The sequence below is a fragment of the Lissotriton vulgaris genome, chromosome 5 (assembly GCF_964263255.1).
Source record: "Lissotriton vulgaris chromosome 5, aLisVul1.2, whole genome shotgun sequence".
Classification (NCBI taxonomy): Eukaryota; Metazoa; Chordata; class Amphibia; order Caudata; family Salamandridae; genus Lissotriton; species Lissotriton vulgaris.
In genome coordinates this window covers 109,164,145-109,190,100 of record NC_141693.1, presented here as the reverse complement: position 1 = coordinate 109,190,100, position 25,956 = coordinate 109,164,145, and positions in this window count along the sequence as shown.

The window sequence follows — 25,956 nt, the reverse complement described above, 5'->3', positions numbered from 1 at the left end:
CGGGCCGACGACGGCTGAAATGCCAGAAACCGGTCCCCGGAAGCTTGTTTCCTTCCCAGTGTAAGAATTGGCTTGGTAGTTTGGTTTGCCCTGTTCCCATCATGCACTGGGACAGGAACAGACTAATTTGCATATAGCCAGGTTCTGAACTGGGATGGTGCAGTGAGCTAAAAAACGGTGTTGGATCTAGCCCTGATCTCTTGACTGGGTGAGAGTATTCTGCTTAATTCAGAAACTCTGTCCATCACCACCCCTTGTTGTTAAATATTTTGTCCACCCTAAGCGTGGAAGGGTATACTCAGATGTGAGTCCCTTGCTCATTGCACCATCAGGATTCAAGCAAGCCGGGCCGACGACGGCTGAAATGCCAGAAACCGGTCCCCGGAAGCTTGTTTCCTTCCCAGTGTAAGAATTGGCTTGGTAGTTTGGTTTGCCCTGTTCCCATCATGCATTGGGACAGGAACAGACTAATTTGCATATAGCCAGGTTCTGAACTGGGATGGTGCAGTGAGCTAAAAAACGGTGTTGGATCTAGCCCTGATCTCTTGACTGGGTGAGAGTATTCTGCTTAATTCAGAAACTCTGTCCATCACCACCCCTTGTTGTTAAATATTTTGTCCACCCTAAGCGTGGAAGGGTATACTCAGATGTGAGTCCCTTGCTCATTGCACCATCAGGATTCAAGCAAGCCGGGCCGACGACGGCTGAAATGCCAGAAACCGGTCCTCCGATGCTTGTTTCCTTCCCAGTGTAAGAATTGGCTTGGTAGTTTGGTTTGCCCTGTTCCCATCATGCACTGGGACAGGAACAGACTAATTTGCATATAGCCAGGTTCTGAACTGTGATGGTGCAGTGAGCTAAAAAACGGTGTTGGATCTAGCCCTGATCTCTTGACTGGGTGAGAGTATTCTGCTTAATTCAGAAACTCTGTCCATCACCACCCCTTGTTGTTAAATATTTTGTCCACCCTAAGCGTGGAAGGGTATACTCAGATGTGAGTCCCTTTCTCATTGCACCATCAGGATTCAAGCAAGCCGGGCCGACAACGGCTGAAATGCCAGAAACCGGTCCCCGGAAGCTTGTTTCCTTCCCAGTGTAAGAATTGGCTTGGTAGTTTGGTTTGCCCTGTTCCCATCATGCACTGGGACAGGAACAGACTAATTTGCATATAGCCAGGTTCTGAACTGGGATGGTGCAGTGAGCTAAAAAACGGTGTTGGATCTAGCCCTGATCTCTTGACTGGGTGAGAGTATTCTGCTTAATTCAGAAACTCTGTCCATCACCACCCCTTGTTGTTAAATATTTTGTCCACCCTAAGCGTGGAAGGGTATACTCAGATGTGAGTCCCTTGCTCATTGCACCATCAGGATTCAAGCAAGCCGGGCCGACGACGGCTGAAATGCCATAAACCGGTCCCCGGAAGCTTGTTTCCTTCCCAGTGTAAGAATTGGCTTGGTAGTTTGGTTTGCCCTGTTCCCATCATGCACTGGGACAGGAACAGACTAATTTGCATATAGCCAGGTTCTGAACTGGGATGGTGCAGTGAGCTATAAAACGGTGTTGGATCTAGCCCTGATCTCTTGACTGGGTGAGAGTATTCTGCTTAATTCATAAATTCTGTCCATCACCACCCCTTGTTGTTAAATATTTTGTCCACCCTAAGCGTGGAAGGGTATACTCAGATGTGAGTCCCTTGCTCATTGCACTATCAGGATTCAAGCAAGCCGGGCCGACGACGGCTGAAATGCCAGAAACCGGTCCCCGGAAGCTTGTTTCCTTCCCAGTGTAAGAATTGGCTTGGTAGTTTGGTTTGCCCTGTTCCCATCATGCACTGGGACAGGAACAGACTAATTTGCATATAGCCAGGTTCTGAACTGGGATGGTGCAGTGAGCTAAAAAACGGTGTTGGATCTAGCCCTGATCTCTTGACTGGGTGAGAGTATTCTGCTTAATTCAGAAACTCTGTCCATCACCACCCCTTGTTGTTAAATATTTTGTCCACCCTAAGCATGGAAGGGTATACTCAGATGTGAGTCCCTTGCTCATTGCACCATCAGGATTCAAGCAAGCCGGGCCGACGACGGCTGAAATGCCAGAAACCGGTCCCCGGAAGCTTGTTTCCTTCCCAGTGTAAGAATTGGCTTGGTAGTTTGGTTTGCCCTGTTCCCATCATGCACTGGGACAGGAACAGACTAATTTGCATATAGCCAGGTTCTGAACTGGGATGGTGCAGTGAGCTAAAAAACGGTGTTGGATCTAGCCCTGATCTCTTGACTGGGTGAGAGTATTCTGCTTAATTCAGAAACTCTGTCCATCACCACCCCTTGTTGTTAAATATTTTGTCCACCCTAAGCGTGGAAGGGTATACTCAGATGTGAGTCCCTTGCTCATTGCACCATCAGGATTCAAGCAAGCCGGGCCGACGACGGCTGAAATGCCAGAAACCGGTCCCCGGAAGCTTGTTTCCTTCCCAGTGTAAGAATTGGCATGGTAGTTTGGTTTGCCCTGTTCCCATCATGCACTGGGACAGGAACAGACTAATTTTCATATAGCCAGGTTCTGAACTGGGATGGTGCAGTGAGCTAAAAAACGGTGTTAGATCTAGCCCTGATCTCTTGACTGGGTGAGAGTATTCTGCTTAATTCAGAAACTCTGTCCATCACCACCCCTTGTTGTTAAATATTTTGTCCACCCTAAGCGTGGAAGGGTAGACTCAGATGTGAGTCCCTTGCTCATTGCACCATCAGGATTCAAGCAAGCCGGTCCGACGACGGCTGAAATGCCAGAAACCGGTCCCCAGAAGCTTGTTTCCTTCCCAGTGTAAGAATTGGCTTGGTAGTTTGGTTTGCCCTGTTCCCATCATACACTGGGACAGGAACAGACTAATTTGCATATAGCCAGGTTCTGAACTGGGATGGTGCAGTGAGCTAAAAAACGGTGTTGGATCTAGCCCTGATCTCTTGACTGGGTGAGAGTATTCTGCTTAATTCAGAAACTCTGTCCATCACCCCCCCTTGTTGTTAAATATTTTGTCCACCCTAAGCATGGAAGGGTATACTCAGATGTGAGTCCTTTGCTCATTGCACCATCAGGATTCAAGCAAGCCAGGCCGACAACGGCTGAAATGCCAGAAACCGGTCCCCGGAAGCTTGTTTCCTTCCCAGTGTAAGAATTGGCTTGGTAGTTTGGTTTGCCCTGTTCCCATCATGCACTGGGACAGGAACAGACTAATTTGCATATAGCCAGGTTCTGAACTGGGATGGTGCAGTGAGCTAAAAAACGGTGTTGGATCTAGCCCTGATCTCTTGACTGGGTGAGAGTATTCTGCTTAATTCAGAAACTCTGTCCATCACCACCCCTTGTTGTTAAATATTTTGTCCACCCTAAGCGTGGAAGGGTATACTCAGACGTGAGTCCCTTGCTCATTGCACCATCAGGATTCAAGCAAGCCGGGCCGACGACGGCTGAAATGCCAGAAACCGGTCCCCGGAAGCTTGTTTCCTTCCCAGTGTAAGAATTGGCTTGGTAGTTTGGTTTGCCCTGTTCCCATCATGCACTGGGACAGGAACAGACTAATTTGCATTTAGCCAGGTTCTGAACTGGGATGGTGCAGTGAGCTAAAAAACGGTGTTGGATCTAGCCCTGATCTCTTGACTGGGTGAGAGTATTCTGCTTAATTCAGAAACTCTGTCCATCACCACCCCTTGTTGTTAAATGAGGTATAAAAGTGGCACATGCAAAATATTAAAGAAATGTATGTCCCTAAAGTGTACAGTGGGCACAGCCTGTTCGCCTGCATGCAAATTTATATTTTCATCTGAGGTCCTAATACTAATAGTCTATTCATACAGTTGAACGTGGGAAAATTGTAGAAGTGTGCTTAAATATCCTTTTGCTACTTTATCAAAAGTCTAGTACAGTGGTGAAAGTAAATTTTCGATATCTGTAGTGGAAAAACAGCTTTTAAAATAACATCTTTTGCATACTGAGAACAAACTCAAACATGCTCTGCTAGCCTTCCCTCCCTTCAGTGACTGTAATTAGCATTTCTATTAGGCATGAAGAGTTGTTTTAGCAGGAAACTGCGCCGTCACTTCTAAGGTCAGGACTCTTGTATTGCAACCACTTAGCTGGCATGAGCCATTAGAAGGAGACAGGAACAGATGGCATCCCAAAGAACTTGAACAACAACATTATTTCCCCCTGAGAATCACAAAAAAGAATCCGAGTGGCAACGTTTTATCAGAGTGGACTCCTGGACATTCATTTCTTCCACAAGCTGGAAGCTGTTCCCAGATCAGAAGGATAAGTGGATATTTGTTTTCATAAGGCTGGATCTGGAAAGAGGCTTGGTGGTCCTGATACAGGTGTCTCACATATGTAATCTTAAAAGAGGACCTATGAAAGACTTGTAGTTAGGTGAAACAGGAAATATAGAAAAAAAGGGTTGTGATTTTGATGGAATTCTCACAGGATTGAGCCTGGAAATCTCAAATCAATGGCTGCTTCACTGGATACAAAGATACCTCACCTCCAACTCCTCTGAACATTCTTGGACTGGAAAGAATACACAGGATGGAAGATTAATACTATCTGACCTGCTGGAGAAAGAAGCACGAAGAACTCCTGCTCCCCACTTGTTATAAGTCACTGGAACTGCTCTTAGAGGTCAGCTGACCTTCTGTCCTCTCCAGCCACAACACGAAATGCTGAGCAATGGCTCCATCCTGCTTGGAAGGACCAGCTGCCCTGTTATATGTGAACTACATCTGACTCTGTGAGAGCACTGACTGGAATGGGATCTGGAGCCCTAGGAGCGTGTCCTGGGCGCAGTAGGTAAGACAGAAGTGATCCATTCAGCATCTTTAAGAAATGCTGTCTCTAGGTTGAAGCAAAATGTAGGGCTAGTGAGTTCTGTCTCACCCTTGGAGCTGTCCCTGCAGGCCCAAAGAAGGAAGCCAGGAAGAGCCAAAGTATTGAAGGATGCCCCTGTGGAAGATAACTGACTCTTCAGCTGACCTCCTGGCCTATGTGAGGCAGAAGAGTTTGCTGCTAGCTTTTTCTTGTTCCCCTTCATTGATCCTATCGGCATCTTTAGACTTATTTACCTTTAAACTTTAACAATGGACATTTCCATTCACCTTAGTCCTATTTCAACCATTGTTGTGTAATTTTCATTCAGTTTTCTGAATTTTCTTTTGTTGTATTCCTAACCTAAATGAAACCGAATTAGAATAGCACACATTTCTCTGGGGTAATGCCTGCTGCTTGTGCCATGAATAACAGAGGCAAAGTACAAATTCCTCAATGGAATGGGCGGTGTTGCAACCTTCCAAGACTTTGTTTTATATGTTAAGAAGTTTAGCTTGGCACTTATGGTTCGGCAAGTGTGGGGGGCCGGGCTGAGAGACTTCACAGAGAGCCAATGATGTTTGGTGTGTAGTTTGTGTGGGTGGAGCTTGGACTATGCGATGGCACTCCGTCATGAACTACATTTCCCAGCAGTCTCTGAACACTTGTGGAGTTAGGAGATGGTGGTATCCATCCTGCTTTATCAGGTACATCTGTCCTTGTGTTTCACAGAGTTCTTATGAGGCAACCGTGATACAATGTTGCTGCAGAAAGGACCTTGCTATGTACATTCAGTATTTTCTTTTGAAAAGAACAGTAAGCTTCGTTGGAGTTTGTTGAAGGATATTTGGAATGCAGAGAATTACACTGATAGTTAGGTTGTGCTAAGAAAAATAACTTAACTATTTTTGATCATTTGACTTTTGGCATTGCTAAACACTTTAAGACAGCATCATTTAAAACTGGGAGTTAGATCCTCTGACAGAACAGGAAGACTTATAAGGTGAAGATATGCTTCACACAATGTGTACATATGATTATGTATAAGGTATTAACCCCTTCGCTGCGGCGGCAATTCCGCCGCAGCGCTAGGGGGGGGGGGGCGAGCGGCGCTCGCATGCTCGTGACAGAACCGCTCCATCACGAGCCACGGTTGCGCTGTGCTCATGACGGAGCAGTTCCGTCATGGCCCCGCCCGCTCAATAGAACGCACCGCGCAGGTGCGAAATCAGCGCCGTGCAGGCGCGGCGGCAGGGCCATGACGGAACCACTCCGTCAAGAGCACAGCGCAGCCGCGGCTCATGACAGAGCGGCTCCGTCATGAGCATGCATGGGGTTAAGAGATCTTAGTAAGTGATATATGAATTGACTGTGATAAGAACCACAGAACATTAAAGCCTGTTAATTACTGTTTCAGTGGCACATTAGTTAAGTAGCAACAGAGCTCGTCTTCAGCAGAGAATGCATAGTTACAAAGCCTGAGATCGTTATCTTAATAGCATTGGAAAAGAGTTGATGAACTTATATATAAGATACTCATCTCTTGTATGCTTTAGATACAGGAAAACAAGCCTTATATCAGAACACACACAATTCTTTACACAGTGATACAGCTAAGGCATTTTCTTTGACTGTCTCAGTAAGGTGCTGGACTTACATGGCAGGTTCCATCTCCTATTTCCTTTAGATACAGCCTTTGACCTGCAAATGTCAGTGCCCAGCAGACGTAACGAGTCCGAGTGGTGGTATCCATTTTCTTTGTTTTCTCCCAACCCATGCCCATTTCCCCAATTCTAATATTCATAGTATTGTTGTATGTATCGCTGGTGGAGGAGGTGAGAGATGGAGAGTGAATCACTGCCATTGGATCCAAAGTACACAGTTAGTGATTTCTTTTCAGTTTAAGAAATTTTTATTTTTTTGTTTTGAGAACATACAAGATAATAATACATACAAGTCATACATGTCAGTCAAATAGATTAATACAGATTATATAGAATGACTATGAATATTAAATCAATTAGGAGTGAGGGGAGGGAGGAGAGAAAGGAAACTAGAAAAGAAAGCTAGAAAAGAAGGATAGAAATAGGAAAAGAAGAGAAGAGAAAGGAAGAGAAACAGAGAAGAAGAGAAGAGGGTAAAATAATTAGATGGAGGAATGAGAAGATAAAAAGTTAGATAGGGGAAGCCAGAGAAGATCAGATTTAATTTTCAAGGGTATAGAAGAGGAAGAGGTAGCAATGGCAATACGATGTTCATCACATATGAAATTCCACCAAGTGTGACAGTTAGTGATTTCTGACATGGTTGGGATAAATTTGCATGTTGTGTCTCTCAGGTAGTATTTCTCAGTCATAAGTATAACGCCAGAGGTAGCAAGAAGGGTGGCAACAAGAGAGGGGTAGTGTGCTGTCCATTGTAAAGGTTTTGAACACCTATAGAGTTGCTACTTTGTGGTTATTTTGTCATGGTTTTTAACACTCAGGGCCTGATTTACAGTTTGGTGGATTGGTACTCAGTCACAAGCGTGATGGTTATCTTGTTCACCTTATTGCAAGTGCATTATATCCTAATACTCTTGTAATAAGATGGAGGGAATCCTAATACACTTGTTAGAACATGGACGGATTGAGTACCCATCTGCCAAACTCTAAATCAGGCCCTATAAGTCCATAAAGACTATGGGCCACATGCATCAATCTAGGATTTTGCATTTCCTAAATAGCGAAAATTAAGGAATCGCTATTTAGGAATTGCAAAATCCTATGCATCAAGAAATCCTAATTTTTTTTAGGATTTCTTAAATTTCGGAATTTGCGATTCCTTAATTGCGAATCGCAATTAAGGAATGGCATTACATTGATTCCTATGGGCCTAGAGGCCCATAAGAATCAATGCCGTTTTGCATTTCTTTTTTTAGGAAATCGCAATTTGTTGATGCATTGCAAGGGTGCAGAGGGGGGTCCAAAGGACCCCCCCTGCACCCCTGAAATGTATTTTAAAGTGCATGTTTCACACACACATGTCCTAAGGACATGTGTGTCTGTAACATGACACTTTTCAAAATGCATTTTTGTGCTTTTTGAAACAATTTCGCAAATTAACACGAGGGTCAACCTCGTGTTACTTTGCACTTCCTATTTCAAAATTCGCATTTTTTTAAAAAATGGTGCATTGCATTTAAGGAATCGCACAAATGCGATTCCTTAAATGCATTCTCATTTTTAGGAAATGCAAAAAAAAACGATTTTTGAAAAAATGTTTCATGCATCCTAAAAACGTATTTAGGAAGCGCAAACGGCCGAATTTACCGATTCGCACCGTTTGCACTTCCTAAATAGGTTGATGCATGTGCCCCTATGTCTGAAGGAAGCAGTATCAGGGGTAATAGCAGGCTTCCATTTTGTCGGGGATGGAAGGTGTAGTTAAGCACCGCATGTAAGATAATGTTAAGGATTACCATGGGGACTTACGAGTCTTGGCCCTGGGGATTCCCAGAATCCCTCTTGGCCTCCCCACCCACTGCCTTGATTAAACAGCAGTGCATGGGGTAATACTAGGGTTTATCTAAACCTGTGGGTTTTAGCAAGTGTTGTTCCCACTGATGCCATGGGAATATCACCATGGCATGTGCACCTTGATGATATCAGCCTATACCCTGCCATTATCTCACAATGACCCAACCTCCCCTGAAATCAAGCATATTATAAGCCAAGAAGTGCTTAGTTTGTCAAACAAAAAGTTCTGGTGTCCCAAGTTTTGCTCAGAAACCCACGATCAGCATTATTCAAGATTGGGATGCCAAATACCAGAGTAACCTAGTCTTGATCCCATCTCATGACTCTGTAACCCCTTACATGCGCGGTGAATTTTCGCACTGTGTGGGAGATTAACATAGTGGGCAGGATTCGGATGGCCCCTAGCTGTCGTGAGGACACGCCCACCGTAACGCATGACGGCCGGGGGTCGTCATGAGCATGCAAGGGGTTAATCCACCATCAGACATTCCTTGCCTCTTTATCTCACTCTTGCAGGTAATTTTTCATCCCTGCTTTCTCCATTTGTCACTGTTTTTCCATCTTTCTCTTCCTCCTTTTCCCCTTTTGTGTTTTCCTCTCTCTTGCTCTGGTTCAAAGTTTGTTGTAAAAAAAAAGTGCTGGTCCTGAAAAATGAGAGCTGGTGGGCTCCACCTGCACCACCTGCTCAAATTAACCACTGCTGAGTTGAGAAAGGGGAATGCCAGCGGTGTATGTTGAGAAGAGACAGTGCCTCTACCAGGAATGTCAAGGTGTCTTTCAGTGAGACTGTATGCATGTAGTGGAATTGTGACTGAGGTGAGAAAGAATGTGATGGTGTTACACTGTGTAGCGGAGTGTGAATCCTAGTAGAGTAAAAAGTAATAAAGTGTGAGAGTGGATTTTCTGTCTGAAAAGAGAATGAAGGACTGAGCTAATACTGACATTAGATTGTGTTTACCATATCCCCCATCTTGCCTGAACATCACAATATACGATGTGATGACTACTGCTGATTTCTGTTCTAAATCATGAATTGCTAGTGTTCAGAGGACTAAGCAGAGGGTTCTCAGAAAATGTTCTCTAGGTACCAAACAAAGGACGTTTCCATCTGTCACAGACTCATGCTAAAACTATGCATCTGTTTAACTGTTCAGCTAAAACTAGGAGAATGACTAAATCTCAATGGATTACTATCCTGAGAGTCAAGTCAAGTCAAGTCAGAATTTATATAGCGCACTACATACCCAGAGGGTCTCAAGGCGCTTAGGAAGGGGGGGGAGGTTTACTTTTCGAAAATCCAGGTTTTAAGCTGTTTTCTGAAGGCTAGGTGGTTTTGAGTGAGGCGGAGGTGAATGGGAAGGGAATTCCAGGTTTTAGCCGCTAAGTAGGAGAAGGATCTTCCCCCCATGGTGGCTTTGTGGATGCGCGGGACGGCGGCGAGGGCTTGGTTGGACGAACGCAGCTGGCGGGTGGGGGTGTAAAAGGAAAGGCGCGTGTTGAGACAATCCGGTCCAAGTTCGTAGAGGGCTTTGTGTGCGTGGGTGAGGAGACGGAACGTTATCCTTTTGTTGATGGGAAGCCAGTGCAGGTCTTTCAGGTGACCGGAGATGTGGTCTTTGCGAGGGATGTCTAGTATGAGTCTGGCTGAAGCATTTTGGATGCGTTGGAGTTTTTTCTGCAGTTTTGCGGTGGTACCGGCGTAAAGGGTGTTTCCGTAATCCAGACGGCTAGTAATCAGTGCGTGGGTGACCGTTTTTCTTGTTTCGGTGGGGATCCAGCGAAATGATTTTTTGAGCATGCGTAGGATGTTGAAGCAAGATGATGAGACGGCGTTGACTCGTCTGGTCATCGAGAGTGAGGAGTCCAGGATGATGCCCAGGTTCCGTGCGTGGTCCGTCGCTATGGGGGCTTTTCCTAGGGCCGTTGGCCACCAAGAGTCGTCCCAGGCAGAAGGGGATGCACCTAAAATGAGGACTTCCGTTTTGTCCGAGTTCAGTTTCAGACGGCTGTGCTTCATCCACTCGGCTACTTCTTTCATCCCTTCATGTAGGTTGGTTTTGGCGGTGATTGGGTCTTTGGTGAGTGAGAGGATCAGCTGAGTGTCATCAGCGTAGGAGATGATGTTGAGGTTGTGTTGACGTGCGATGGTTGCGAGGGGGCTCATGTAGACGTTGAAGAGGGTGGGGCTGAGTGATGATCCTTGCGGGACGCCGCAGATTACTTCGGAGGCCTCTGACTTAAAAGGGGGGAGGCGGACTCTCTGAGTTCTTCCAGCGAGGAACGAGATGATCCAGTCCAGTGCTTTTCCTTGAATTCCGATGTTTCTGAGGCGATGTATCAGGGTGCTGTGGCAGACTGTGTCGAAGGCTGCAGAGAGGTCAAGGAGGATGAGGGCGACAGTGTCTCCGTTGTCCAGTAGTGTTCGAATGTCGTCTGTTGCTGCGATGAGGGCGGTCTCGGTGCTGTGTTTGGCTCGGAAGCCAGACTGTGAAGAGTCGAGTGATTTGTTGGTTTCGAGGAAGGCGGCGAGCTGATTGTTGATGGCTTTCTCAATGACTTTGGCAGGGAATGGGAGGAGCGAGATGGGGCGGTAGTTTTTGAGTTCGGTGGGGTCAGCTGTGGGTTTATTCAGAAGGGCGCTGAGTTCGGCGTGTTTCCAGCTTTCTGGGAATGTGGCGGAGTTGAGGGAGCAGTTGATGACGTGTCGGAGATGGGGTGCGATAACGGAGCTTGCTTTGTTGAAGATGTGATGAGGGCATGGGTCTGTAGGGGATCCTGAGTGGATGGAGTTCATCAGGTGAATGGTGTCTTCTGTGGTGATTGGGTTCCAGTTGGAAAGGATGCAGTAAAATGTTTCTTCTAGCTTGTTTCCTATTGGTGCAAAGCCTAAGAACCATGTATTCCCACAGAATATATGAAAGTCTATCAAAAGTCCAATCAAAGTATGTGGAATTCTGTAACCCGAGCTCCCTTTCTGCAACCAGAGAGACCCCTTATAAGGCGAATCAATGCTGGATTTCACTTATAACTGTTCTTTTTACTTATGATTTCTATGCTTTGCTGCTAAGCTTGCTTTTGGCATCTTTATTGTAATCTGCCTATTAATTCTTTACGTAAAGAAGGACAAATCTTTAGGTGGAGTCAAATTTCCCAATTTTAAATCGTATCATACTGCTTTCTCCTTAAAACAAGCCTTACGTTGGCTTTCTTCAGATCTTCCGTATTATCCTCCGCTTTGGTTGACACTAGAATCATCTTTCCTACACCCTTATGAATTCAACGAAGTTCTTTCCTTCTCCTCTGACGTCACCTCTCTTCGATCTCCCATCATTTCTCATACACGTTCTCTTCTTCAACCATATTTGATATCCACATACCCTTCTGCATCTTCTACTTCTACCCAACCTATTTGGCATAATAAACTTCTTAAAATTCATAATCGTTCAATCTATTGGAAATCCTGGCATTCCCGTGGTTTAAAATGGGTTTCTCAACTTGTCTCTGACTCTTGCCCTCTCCCTTTCCACTTACTCCAAACCCAATTTTCGTTACCTTCCTCTTCTCGCAAACAATACCTATCTCTGCTTCCTTCTCTTACCCAGTATCTTTCCTTTCTCCCTGCCACCAACACTATTCCCATACTTCACCTTTCCATCTCAAATGCTCTTGACCAATCTCCATCTGCATCTTTTCTTTATAAATCCCTTCAAACACCTGTTGAACGCACTAAATCCAAAGTTGAGTTGGCGTGGGAGGATGATTTGTCCCAAAATTGGCCCCCTATTCTTTGGGATAAAATTTAGTCTAAAATTCAAAGTACTTCTAGAGCTGCCAATACTACCCAAACCTTATTTTTTATCTATAATCGTACATTATACACTCCCGCAATTTTGTCTTCTTTCTCTCCAGACACTTCTCCCACTTGTTGGTCCTGTCCCTGCCCTTTGGCTGATTTGAAACACATGCTCTTTGAATGCCCTCCCATTCTCCATTTCTGGCATTTAGTTTGGTCTCAAATACAAAAACTTTTTGAATTCACTCTCCCCTTTTCAGTCCTTCATGTTTTCCTAGGCTCCCTTTCCCCTGACCTTTCTGGACCCCACAATAAACACAAACTACTTGATCTCCTGATAGCCATTGCTTTCCATCACATTACATCACATCGGAAACAGGCTAAGGATGTTTCTTTCTCTGCATGGTGGAATGCAGTTTGTTTTAATCACCGTCTAGATACTAATTTTGTCTCCCCTATTTCCCTAGCAATTAAACGCGACCTTCTATGGCTTCCCCTCACCGAGTATTTATCTAGAATTGCCAGACCATCTCCCACTTCTCCACCACGTAATGTTGAAGTTCAAAAACCACCGTGAACTGTTATATCTTAGTATATGTAAATTTATTAATGCAGCCTAATTTTCTTTTTCTTTTTTATCACTTCTATGATGTATGATTCTCATGTTTTTCCCCCAACCCTCAATATTTCTGCAATTTTAAATTCCATTGTTTTTATTTCACATTATTTCTTTGATCAATATTATTCTGATGTAAGAGAGTTTTCTTGTTTTTATAACTTCAGTTTTTTCATGAACTGTCTTTTCTTCTTTATGCCTTAATAAACTTCAAACTTAAAAAAAAATAAAATTCTTTACGTAAAGCTTCGAAATGACAATCCTTGCCTGTCTTTCTTAATAGAATGTTGCAGCACCTCCACGTGAGTCTCTATAATTCGAACCAGTGACGGGTCCAGTCATGGAGTTACCAAAGTCCGTGTTGGGGCTACACCACTCCCGGTCCGAGTTATTGGATAGAATTTGCGACCGATTTGTCTGCAGCCAAAGTGCAAGTGTCCTGATGCAGATGTCAACAAAACTAGGAACATTCCTCGCTCTAGTTCTCTGCAAATGTACTGTTTTAGTAAGTTCTGTCTGCTCCCCCTGTAGATTGGTGTAAACCCCTCCAAATACAGCAATCTTGCGTGTTGTGGTCTCTTGACTGTGTGACCCGCAGATTCCTGTATTGTAGTGCCCAGAGCGCCCTGTGATGGGCTCCGATCAGGACACTTGTCTCTCCCGCTCGTCTCTATGGTCCTTTCTTGTCTGTTGACAGCAGAGCTTTGCTCGCATCCTCTGTTCCTCTGCCTCAAACGCCGCCAGGGGAGAATAATTGGTTGCGGCTCCAGAGCGCGCCTCCTTTATCCCAAATTATTCCGAACCAAAGAGAAGTGTTGGCATGGCAGGTTTCTGAGGACAATAATTATTCTGTTGTCTGCATTTTTTTGTGCGCCTTCCTTTATCTGAAGAGCCTTAAAATTGCTGAGAAGCTGGAATTTGAGAGATGAGAAAAGCGGTGCCGGTTTGTTATTTTAACCCGCCGCGTGCTGGAGTAAGTAAGTGTTCGCCTCCGCGGAGTTTGGTGGGGGTCGTATCTAAGCATCCCCTTAACAGCGTGCAAGTGAACTTCAGTTTACCTGGAAGAAGGAAAACATTGCTGAATCAGCAAAAGCGTCCACTCCAGACATCTGCGTTAAACGTATATGTTTGTAGTCTTTCATAAGAACTGACTCAGACTTTCATTCTTATCAGTTGATAAAAGGCGTACCGTTGGTAATAGGCAATCGTGGTATCTGGTTTTACTGGGCTTAGGTACCATGACACAATTATAAAAACAGACGTTTATAATGTGTTAAATAATCATGCCTTCACAAAGATACATGCATCTTTTTATAAAAAGTTAACATTGCGTTTTTAGGTTTGGCTTTAGCCGTGACATTTTGATTATTCTGAAAGGATATATAAATAGTTATAAGGGATTTCAGACAGCCCTCGCTATCTATTGATCTGTTGTTGTGCCATTTACATGTAACTATTGTCCTCTACACCATGTTTCAGCTATGCCCAGCCATTGCTGACTTCACTGCGTGTAAATGTATTAACCTCGTCACAAGGTGCACATCCGCACAAAGTAGTTCCCTTCACTACCAGGACTGCTATATGCAGCAGACCTGCTTTGTGAGGTCCTAGTAAGCATTTTTTTTTTTAAATACATGCGAGAGCCCGGTAGCTCCTCAAAAAATCTTTATTTACAAAAAGCATGACAAAAAACCCAAGCACTGACAAAGTCAATAGACTAGCTGGCAACGCCAGGCATATCAGCATTGCCAATACTTGTTCATTGTCTTTCTAAGGTGCCAGTCTAAGTTGCTGACAAGAAAGAATTTTTGGATTTAGAGTTGCCCATACCTGTCCTAAATGATTAAATTTTCAAGTTTCAGAGAAATGCTTTAAATCCACAGGTAGCCCTATCTGTCCATCAAAAGTGATTGCTCCATGTCTCTCTTGTTTGGATGATGGTATAATGATACGACTTTCCAGCGGTGGTGGTCCGGATGAAAACCTAATTTGTTTACATTTTTGAGAAGTTGCAAAGTTGGCAAACTCGAAAATCTGTTGTTTAAACTTCACAGGTGTTGTGACATGCAGAGCCTGTAAAGCTGCACATCAGAAGGCAGCGCGAGGGAGAGTGTGGGACCCCACTGCTGGGAGTCAGCTTCCTGCCTAATGTAAGGTGCCCACCCAGAGGCAAAGATGTAAGTCTTGGTGCCCACTTCACACTCTACTCTCCTCACCACCATCCTAGCTTCCCTCCACACTGCCACCACCCCCTTGGCTACAGCTGCTGACTCCTCCCTACAGGTTGATTGCCCCTTTGTGGGTTGGGCGGAAATTGGACAGACCTGGTCCTGATGTTCTGGGCACGCCAGCTCCCTGCTGTAGGATACAATGGACGCCAATTCACCAATATGCAGGGGTGGTGGAAGTGACTTCACATGCCCCATGATCCTTCACTTTAACTTACACCTCACATGCTATAACTATGCAGATGACACGCAAATACTCCTTCAACTGGAATGCCCCAAAATCATTGGAAACTCACCAGTTTTCAGTCGTGTCAGAGCCGTGAATCAATGGATGACATGGAGCCATCCCAAATTGAATACTTCCAAAATGGAAATACTCACACGTGGCAATTGGAAACATTATGGCCTGCTAGCCGCCTGGCCTGATGAACTGGGATCACGCCTAAAGCATCGAAGGAAGTAAGAAACCTCAGAATGACCATGTAATCCAAGCTATTGATGATTGCCAAAGTGAATGAACTAGCAAGATCAAGCTTTGTTACTATAAAAACTCTGCGACTAATCTTCCCCGAGTTAGGATTACCACACAAGGTCGAAGCTATTGTCTCCCTTGTTCTGTCCAAACTTGATTACTACAGTAGCCTCTACCACGGATCACCTTTAATGATCATAAAAAGACTACAACAAATTCAAAACTCGGCTGCCAGATTACACCTACATATCGAACCGCAAGACCACATCTCCCCTGCGTTGAAAGGCCTGCCTTCGTTACAGCTGCTTTGTATCACTCACAAAGCGATACATGGAACGGGACCGTTCTTCATCAGGAATAAAATCACCAAACACATTCAATAGAGGAACCTTCGCTCTAGATTGGCGCCTCGCCTCAAAATCCCAAGTTACAAGAAAAAAACCATGGGTGGCACATCCTTCTCTGTTCAAGCAGCCAAACCATGGAACTCTTGACCCCTAACATAAGATCCACGGACAACCACCTTATCTTCAGAAAACGGCTCAAGAATCTGCTCTTCCCCACATAGGCACCATACTCAAACAGAAATATACAGCATATCCCTCTATGTATAAGCATTTATTTGTACTGTACATATACACCTATATATGTGTATTGCTTTGTGTAAACATGTAGAATAAATATGTTTTAAAACAAATAAAACAATTAATTTTTTAGTACAACAACACTTTAAAGCCAGAATTTATTTACTGGATCTTTAATCTACATATACTCACTTACTTTATTCATCTGTATACCTTTCATGTACTTGGATCTATATATTTATTACGTTTCTGCTAATTGAGCATATCCAATGCACTTCCCTATTTCCTACCCTATACCTCCCTCAATGTATCCTCTACCTCAACTCTCTGACCCATCTCAAACCTCTTTCTACTACTCTTTCCAATGCACTACCATATTTCTCACCCTATACTTCTATCAATATATTTAATCTACATATATTTAATTCCTTTGTGCATCTATAGTCTTTCCATGTACTTATGGATCTATATATTTATTACGTTTCTGCTAATTGAGCATATCCAATGCACTTCCCTATTTCTCACCCTATACCCCTCTCAATATATCTTCTACCTCAACTCTGACTCACCTCAAACTTCTTTCTACTACTCTTTCCAATGCACTACCCTATTTCTCACCCTATACCTCTATCAATATATCCTCTACCTCTACTCTCATTCATCCCAAACCCCATACCACTAGTATGATCCCCAGAATAAACCTTTCTAGACTCTTCCCTAATCTACCCCTACTTGCATCATCTCATACCTCTTTTACTATACCAATCCCCCAAAACAAGCCATTCTAAACCCTTCCCTTTGACTCTTCCCCTCTACATCCCTTTTACTCATCCCATGCCTCCTCCTACTGCTATGACCTCCCCCCCAAAAATTCTAAATCCTTCCCACTTCTATCCCTCCACTATCCTTTTCAATCCAAATAACAGATTTACATGTCCACTCATCTTTCACTACACAAATCCTTTAGCGTGCTAATTGCCAAATAAGTGCTTCAAACCTCATCAGGTGTAGCAAGCAAAATATAAATGCAAACCTTTTCCCTCTGCTACCCCTCCACTACCCTTCTCAATCCAAATAACTGATTAACATATCCACCACTCCAATTACTTTCATATTTCACTATACTAACTCACCAGAAGCATGCGTCGCAGCTGCCTTGGCCAGGAACTACCATCCCCAATGCACCTCCATTAATAGAAGTCTATGTTTTTTACCTTTCGTGACGTCACATCCGGTCGTGATGTCACTCCACGTCTTTGACCGTCCCCCTACTTCTATGTTTTTACCTTTCGTGATGTCACTTCATGTCGTGAGGTCACTTCCTGTCTTTGAGCGCCCCCCCACTTCTTTATTTAGGACTTGTGCCCTGGTAATACCAGTCAGTCAGCGGCCAACCCTAGAGGTCTGGATGGCTGACGTGGCTGCAAGATTTTGAAAATACAGACTGGAAAAAGGCCTTGTGAATTGGGCACAGTGTTAATTTGCAATCCATTTGATAATCTAGACAGTGGAGGGACTTCAGGGCGGGGAGTGATGGGTCAAAGTGCATGGACCATCGTGGACTCTGGGGTGGAGCTTCAAGAGGTCAAGGTAATAATAGTGCCTTTAAATGCCAGAACTTTGTGGCACCATATCACAACATAGGCACTTAAAATGGTCTCATTGTAGGGGAACTGGGAGCGCTCCAAAGGTAACATTCATTTAGCTGGGTTGTAGAAAATCCTTGCACCGTTTCTGCTTGGATTCCTTTGGAGCTTGGATATGGTCTTCTTAGAGAGTCCTATGTAAGTACCATCAGGTGTCCAGGCCGAATGCTACAGCTGGAAGGACCAGGCCAATTGTATGAGAACAAAAAAGTGGGCCCGCCCCTCTGCACCGAAACACATGTGAATGATAGACTGCATTCTTCCGGAGTCTCTGGCGCCTAATGTCACTAAAGGCTGCTTTATGGCGCTACTTGCATCTCTATTTGCGCAGTAAATGTCCCCCTGACACCACTGCGCGTCTTGGCATCCCCTCCTTTGCTCGTTTTTCTGCATCCCTTCAAACCCATTCCAATTCTTATTTATTCTAAACGAGCTCTTGTAATAATTTCCCTTTAAACAGCAGCTTTCTTGCAAACGTCAGTATTTTGCAAGCAATCAGGGAGCTTGCTACATCTCAAAATGATTGCTTATAAACACCATTTCTAAAATTAGTTCTTTGTTGTGCAGCTTTGTGGGGCTTTATGTATCATGCGCCTGCAGAGTGCATGGAGAGATACATGAGTTATTAGGGTTGCAAAAGTTATTACTCTGTAATGTGGTGAGAAAACGGAGCCTTTCAAGGCGTGCGATGTTTCACTGTAATGTAGAACTATTATACAAACAGTGCAAATGGATTCTGCTGCATAGGGCTGATGTGGAAGGAAATTAAAAAGGCCCAGCTCAAGCCTGTGCAAACACTGTGCCAACGGCATTGGAGGCGGTGTGGGGGTGGGCAGTGGGGACAGTGGGGGGCTGCCTTCTCAGCAGGGGCTCAAGGGATGCTGTCACATCATATAATGTTGCCGAGGCTTCTGAAGTTATTAGCATCATAAGCAGAGGGTCTTTTCAATCTGGAAACTTGTCTTGGGTCCTATTGCATTTTTTTTAGACTTGGCCTAGCGATAACTTCCTGTTTTTTGAAAAATAATAAAGTTACACTAGACATGTGATTCTGGGCAAATAATTTAGGGCCAGATGTAGGTAATCCCAGATTACCGATTCTTAAATACCGAATCATACCAATTCGGTATATAAGAACAGGCAAATGGGATGTAGGTAATTTTTCCGAAAAAATTACCGAATAGGTAAGTCTTGGTAATTACCGAATCGTACCGATTTGGTAATTGCCATTCATTCCTATGGGCCTGGAGACCCATAGGAATGAATGTCAATTACTGAATCAGTAAATACCGATTCGGTAATTGGGGGAAACATTGAAGGGTGGCAGGGTGTCATTTTGACACCCTGTTGCACCCCTCAATTGTGTATGGGTGCACATGTGTCTGCAACATGGCACTGTTGGAAAAGCAAAAAAAATGCTTTTTCAAAGGTTTTCATTATTTACCATCCACTTGTAGTTGGTGGTAAATAACGAATCCTTAACTGAGGAATGCACTAACTTGAGTGCTTCCTACATCCTGGATTCAGTAATTTATTGAATCGGTATGTTAAGAATTCGGTATTTTACCGAATCCTTAAATTACAGATTCGGTAAAATACCAAATCCTTTCAAAATGCCACCTACATCTCAAAAACCAAATACCGGTCGGTAACGTCTGAAATTCGGTAATTTCGGCCGTTACCCACCGGTATTGGGCGACCTGCATCTGGCCCTTAATCTCCTTGTGCCTAGCAAAAAAATTAATGTGTCAACCTGTAACAAAACTGGTGCTAATGTAAAGCGCTCTGATACCTGATATTTTCTGGTCTATTTTGCGCTATATAAAACACACAAAAAAAAAAGAATAATATATGAATCCATGGGCTATTGGTCAGCCCCCTTCATCCACACTGGCCTGGTTTACTGTCATTCCCGGTTTGCTTCTGCCCATCACAGGTACAGCCTGGAGCAGTGGATCAGCCCACTTCAGCCATGGGCTCTCAAAACTGTGAGTGATGGCGTAAGAGCCGCAGCACTTGTGCACATCAACCTTAAGAGTAGACCACTTCAGTACCAAGGCTGGTGGGTCAATCAAGTGAGTTTCATTACTGCTTTTCTTTAACATTTTTTATTGCATTTATTTTTGCAAAGGCTCATGCTTACCTGTTTTTTGGCAAACACACGCATGCCATTTTTCTAAAGTGGCATTTTTACTTTTATTTTGCCTTTAGACTTTTAATGCATATTGCAAATGTTAGCAGAAAAAAGACATTACTATCTTATAGGCTTGACAAGGCCAGACCTAGTAGCTTTGCTAGCGCTCGTTTTCTGAGTGCACTTCCTCTGAGGCCTACGTTGTTGAGCGCTCCAGCAAAATAGACATGCCAGGGGCTCCGACTCGGGGTGCCTCTGCGCAAAAAAACACCTACTCGGCCACACCCTTATTCAGTGAAAAGTGTTTCTCAAGATACACTAACACGCGCATGGCGGGCGCTCCACAGTTGCGTTGTTAGTTCAATCTCCTTTAACCAAAGCAGCCTACAAAGAAGGTCTTCAGAAAAGAGTAATATTTTTCTTTTAATATTTCTTACTCGATTACTTGAAATCACATAGCTCATTCATTACTATCTCCACATAGCTCCCTGATGGTTACTTCCCTCATATGTATAGTATAGTTACTTCCCTGTTTACTTATGGTTACTTTCCTGTTACTTCCCTGATTCTTATGGTTACTTCCCTGATACTTATGGTTACTTCCCTGGGCCCTTATTTATGAGGCCTTGCGTCAGTTTTGCGCCGCCGATGTGTCACTTTTTGTGACGCACCAGCGGCGTAAAAAATGCGCCTTGTTGCGCCATATTTAAAAAGTGATGCATCTAGGTAAATGCGTCACTTTTTAAACCCCTGCGCCACATTATACCTGCGTCAGGTATAATGTATGCAGAGGGGGCGTTCCCCTGCAAAAAGCCTCGTAATAGTGACGCAGTGAAATCTATGAGATTTCACTGCGTCACTTTTAGGATGCTGTTGCGTCAATATCTTGCGCCTGCCTCACAGCAGGCGTAAGACTGATGCAAGCCCTTTCACATGGGGCTTTCCCCATGTGAAAGGACGCATTGCTGGAGTTGCGTCACTTTTGTGACACAGTCCAGCAATGCGTCACTTTTGTGCTTACAGATACGTCAGAAATACTGACGTATCTGTAAGTCCTTGCGACATGATGCGTCATACATTAAATATGACGCATCATTGGTGTCGCAAGGAGTGCGCAGTGAAAAGTGACGCATCGCTGTTTTCACGCAGCGATGCGTCACTTTTCATAAATGAGGCCCCTGATACTTATGGTCACTTTCCTGATTCTTATGGTTACTTACCTGATACTTATGGTTACTTCCCTGATACTTACGGTTACTTTCCTGATTCTTATGGTTACTTTCCTGATTCTTATGGTTATGGTTACTTTCCTGATTCTTATGGTTACTTCCCTGATTCTTATGGTTATGGTTACTTTCCTGATTCTTATGGTTACTTTCCTGATTCTTATGGTTATGGTTACTTTCCTGATTCTTATGGTTACTTCCCTGATTCTTATGGTTACTTCCCTGATACTTATGGTTACTTCCCTGATACTTATGGTTACTTTCCTGATTCTTATGGTTACCTCCCTGATACTTATGGTTACTTTCCTGATTCTTATGATTACTTTCCTGATTCTTATGGTTATGGTTACTTTCCTGATTCTTATGGTTACTTCCCTGATTCTTATGGTTATGGTTACTTTCCTGATTCTTATGGTTACTTTCCTGATTCTTATGGTTATGGTTACTTTCCTGATTCTTATGGTTACTTTCCTGATACTTATGGTTACCTCCCTGATTCTTATGGTTACTTTCCTGATTCTTATGGTTACTTTCCTGATTCTTATGGTTACTTCCCTGATACTTATGGTTACTTTCCTGATACTTATGGTTACCTCCCTGATTCTTATGGTTACTTTCCTGATTCTTATGGTTACTTTCCTGATTCTTATGGTTACTTCCCCGATACTTATGGTTACTTTCCTGATTCTTATGGTTACTTCCCTGATACTTATGGTTACTTTCCTGATTCTTATGGTTACTTCCCTGATACTTATGGTTACTTTCCTGATTCTTATGCTTACTTTCCATATTTCAGCAAGGAGGACTGTGTCATTGATTAATCCAGCATAGTACGCGCAGCTCGCCCCACATTCTCTCACTGCTATGCTCAAGAACAGAGATTAGAACCAGTTTGTGGTTTCCCCGGCGTAGCCTTTTTTATTCACATCAACATTTAAAATTGCTTGTAAGAGAAGTTCTTCAAAGGACAGGTATGCACCAAGCAAACGTTCAATTCATAGATATCAAAGCAAGATGGAAGATGAATACACAAGTCAAATATCATATTTCACTTTCCAAGAAGATCCAGCGCACATTGTCATGAGAGCCGCTGTGTGCAGGGTGCCAGCAGGCCCCACCTTGCAGCAGCCCCCTCCAGGTTCCACCCAGGGCATCCACGCACCCTTCCCAAAGGGAATTTACAGGAAAATCATTGGGACAACTTCACCACATCTCCATCTCCTCCAACCGCCGAGAATAACCTCACACTTAAAAACAGGTCACAGCATCGCTCATTGGCCCACCGCGGTACCTGAACACAGGCGTAATCTTCAAAAGTTCCGAACCCAGCATCGCAGGGTAGGGCAGGAAAGTCCAGGGACCACCAGCAGGTCAGCCCTCTGCTCCCGCCTGCCCGGTGCCCACACAAATCATACCCTGCCAAGGGGCAACCCAGTCCCAGACTCGGAATGCTTGTGTATCTCCCTTATTTTCTGCCAGGGACACTGCCAGCTCAGGGGTGAGTGGGTGGTTGACGAGCAACGGCTAATCCTGGCCCGCACCAGGCGTGATGAAAGGGACAATGAGGTAGCTCTACATAGCATGCTGGCTTAAATAGTCCAGAGGCTTCATTGCGCCTCTTGATGATGTCACCAGGTAACTCTCCGACTCCACTTTCTGTGCCAGCAAGGGTTTCAGGCCATGGTGAGACTGAGCGCACCCCTTCTCTAGTTACCGGGGGGGGGGGGGGGGGGGGGAGCACCTGCTCAGGATATACATATGTTTGTTTCCCAGCACATACTCTGCCCTTTCGCTGATTTAGCTACAACTTTCTCGAGGCAAAACTGGCATGTGGGTCAACATGAACTTTTTGGAAGCTTAAGCGGACTAGACAGACATTGGACCCCTTCTCAGCAGGCCCGGTTCCAGGAATTTTTATTTGGGTGGGCCAAGGGTGCATTTGGGTGGGCCAATGCGAGCTCGATTTTTTGCATGTATGTCTAGGCAGGCCTGCTTCAGGGTGCTCCTTTATCTCTTCTTAGTCTTACAAGGCCAAGTAAAACACACTCTCTCCCAAATCTCTTTCTAAATGTGATCACTCTCAAAAAGTGTTTTTTCCATGTAATGTCCCTTTGATGGGAAGAGGAGGTTTCTGAGGTGGGAGTATCAGGCAAGTGACACTTTTCGGGCTCCCTCTGTGCAAGCCTTCAGGGAGAATCCCTCTTCATTACTACCTCCACCTGACCGCGGACTCTGCAACGCACTCCCTTACATGCTTGAATATCCAATTCTTCTCTCCAGTGCACCTTATCTCACAAATGACCTTGAGTCCCAGCCCCATATCAGGCACCATCGGGCTACACTTTCATTTTTCCCGGTAAAAACATTAGGAAAATCACCTTCAAACTTAAAACATTGAATATAGCAGTGAATATAATTAGCACGCACTTTAAAGTATTTTCCACAGTAGACCTTATGACCCGACTGCTAATTAAATAATCAAAAACAGAAAGGCCGGCTTCAGCGTTGATATGAGTCTTTTTTGGCGCTGCACCAATAACCTCTTTCTCCGTAAATACCTTTACTCCCACCTTCCAACAGTGCCCCTCATCTCCCAATGCCCCCCTCTATTGACCTCCTACTTGGATTCCCTCAAAGCCATGCCACAAGTGCCCCTATCTCCCCATAGCCCCTCCCCCTATTGACCTCTTCCTCGGATTGCCTCAATGCCACTCTCCACCAGTGCCCCTCATCTCTCCCTAACTCCCCCCTCCACCCCATGACATCTTCCTCGGATTCCCTCACTGACACCCTCCAACAGTGCCCTTTATCTTTACGTAGACCCTCTCTCATATGCATTTCATTTGCCGCATAGCGCTACTCATATCAGTGTAGTGTGTGTCAGTACTTTACACAATGCACACATTATACAGATACAATAAATCAGTCTATTGGGAATGTCACATAAGCCAATGAGGATTACAAGGTGTATGAATCACATGTCATCCATACTGGTGGGCGGGATATTTTAAGAGGGTTTGGTCTGGGGAAACACAACCTTAGGATTTAAAGAGTATTCCATGGGGGTCAGCATTACTGATAAAAATGTATATCTGCCCAAACATACTCATTTTAACAACATTAGAATAATGAAAGACTGGGGGAGTTCTAACTATATCACAAAACCAAAAAAGCGAAGTTCTAACTATATCATTCATGTTTCTATGCAGCTCTTTGATGACTGTTCATTGGTTACTGTCCTATGTTAGGATTGTAACTTCTGAACTGCAAGTAACACAAGGATCTCTGTGACAAAGGCAGTAACCCACTGAGCTATCCAGGGCTTTAAGTGGGCCGGGTCTCACTAGGTCTGAACACCGGCAGTTTTTTAAAGGGGCCTCGAAACAGGTCTCTTTCTGGCTCAGGTAGTCTGTTTTTTCCCGAACTGCAGTGACAGCAGTCCGGAAAAAAAGTGTCAGGGCACAAAACAGAGCCCGATAGAGACCCGTTTCGAGACAGCAGGCACATCGGTGTAACCTGCTCACACTACTCACAAGTGGAATGTTACGGCATGACGTCATGCCAGGTGAGTGTTGTAGGGGGAAGGGAAATCCTTTAAAGAGAGTCATTTTCTCTCTGGATTTCCCTTCTCTTTTTGAAACTCAGGAGCAGCAACATTGTTTTGATGTCACTGGTGCTTTAAGTGGAAGCTTTTGCAATTATATACAACCAATAGTTGCTGTTATTTATCTTATGCAACTAACAACCATTGATAAAGCCAATAGTCCTGACTTGTAGATATGATGTTACTTGTTGTATCAAATACCTGGATGCAATGACAGAAACAGAAAAATACAAGTCGGGCCGCACACTGTTAAACACAGATTTTTAACGTACTGTTTTTAAGCCACGTCCTCAATTACATTGGCCACGCCCCTTTGAGAGACCCCCCCCCCCCCAGTTTTTTCATCCCACTCAAAGCCCTGGAGCTATCCACATAAAATACAGTTCATATGCATTTGAAAACCACTAAGAGACAAATGATTGCTCTCCAGCAGGATTATTAATCACCAGCGTTATCTGGGCATTTTGTATTCTTATTGTTGTCCTGCATCGGCCATGCTAATGATAAAAACTGTTTAAATGAAGCACACACGTGTGTGTCCTGCTGGGCCTGTGCAGATTTTAAAAAGAAAAATATATAGTAACACATTCTATTACCTACTCCATTAGTCAAAGTTTGTGTCACAGTCTTTTGTGATAAGCCACTGCAGGGGTCAGAAAAGGTGAATAGGAATAAAAAAACTTCTTTTCTCCTGCGCTGCATATAAAAATAAATATCAACGCAGGAGGACAGTAAGCAAAGGTTACCAAAGTTTGTCAAAGAAAGGGTTTGTTGCCTTTCGCCATGCAGAGAAGAAGGGGTGACAAAATAAACAAAGCCTCGTTAACATATACATGGTCTTGTAAAGACTTGTGAAGTACTCGGGCGTTGCTGCGATCATCTCTAAAACTGTCTGTGTGGGCGCGCCCCTCGGCCCGTGCTGACACACGCGACGGGGGAGGGTTGAAGCACTTAGATCCCAAAGACGCCTGCCTTCAGGCCCTCAGTGCGAGGGCCAAGGATCCTGTTTGGGGGGGCCAGGCTCATGTTTGGGTGGGCTTGGCCCATCCGGCCCACCCGCTAGAACCGGGCCTGCTTCTCAGACTCAATGAAACTATACATGCCAGCAGCCTTTACGCTTAAGTTTTTATGTTGATTCAGTTTTGCCTTGAGAAATCCATGGGACATCAGCATTAGGGTGAAACACGTGCTGGCAAACAAGCATAGGTATATTTTGGGGGGCACACTGCACTGGCAAGACTCTGTGGGTGAGTGCGTTCTGATGGGTGCCTTAGTAGCAGGTTT